Below are 1,135 nucleotides of genomic sequence, written 5' to 3'. Positions count from 1 at the left end.
GGTTAAAATCTGCGACGGATTTGTTCCCTCGCTGATGTATTTTAAAAATCTAGGTTTTTAATCTCCAGCTCACGGTTGTATAACAAACGAGAGAGAGAGAGAGTCGAACCAGAGAGAGAGGCGAACCAGAGAGAGAGACGAACGATTGAGAGAGGCGAACGAGAGAGAGAGGCGAACGAGAGAGAGAGGCGTTCACCGTAGCTGCCGTCCACCGCCGCTGCCGTCCACCGCTGCCGTCGTCATCCACCGTGGCCGTGGCCGTGGCCGTCGCCGTCGCCTTGCGACCTTCCTCACCGTCGCCGACCACCTTCCTGTCACCGTCGCCGACCACCTTCCGACGAGATTGACAACAGAAAGGGTCCGTATTTAGGTATGAGTTATGGTATGATTTATGGTAGTTTGTAAAATGTGTTTGTAAAATGTTTTTGTAAAATGTGTTTGTAAAATGTGTTGGTAAAATGGTCTTGTATGTATCTAATAGATAATAGATTAAAAAATAGTGATGAAATTAGTTGTTTGTTTAAAATTGTATGGTATGATTTATGGTAGTTTAGAAATTTAAGATGATTCAAATACATTTGTAAGTTTGTAAAATGTGTTTGTAAATGTGTTTGTAAAATGTGTTTGTAAGTTTATAAAATGTGTTTGTAAGTTTATAAAATGTGTTTGTAAACGTGTGTTTGCTCATGAAATTAGTTGTATGTATGTTTAAAATTAGAAAACGTGTGTTTGCTCATGTTGATTGTTAAATTAGGCTTGAWTAGGCTTGATTTGTAGTTGGTTGATTTTAAATTAAATTCGTTGGTTATGTTTATTGTTTGTTAAATTAGGCTTGATTTGTAGTTGGTTGATTTTAAATTAACTTCATTGGTTATGTTTATTGTTTGTTAAATTAGGCTTGATTTGTAGTTGGGTTGCCAATTGTTGGGCCGTTATGCCGTTATGCTTTGTTAAATTTTACATATTTGTTGGTTATGTTCATTGTTAATTAGTTGAGTTGCCAATTGTTGGGCAAACGTTAAGCTTGATTTTATATATATATATATATATATATATATATATATATTTGTAGTTGGGTTGCTAATTATTGGGCAAACGTTAGGTTTGATTAATTTGGAAATATTCATTTTACATA

This window comes from Cynara cardunculus (assembly GCF_001531365.2).
Source record: "Cynara cardunculus var. scolymus isolate 2C chromosome LG 17, CcrdV1, whole genome shotgun sequence".
In the NCBI taxonomy this organism is placed as follows: Eukaryota; Viridiplantae; Streptophyta; class Magnoliopsida; order Asterales; family Asteraceae; genus Cynara; species Cynara cardunculus.
This window is presented reverse-complemented; position numbering follows the sequence as displayed.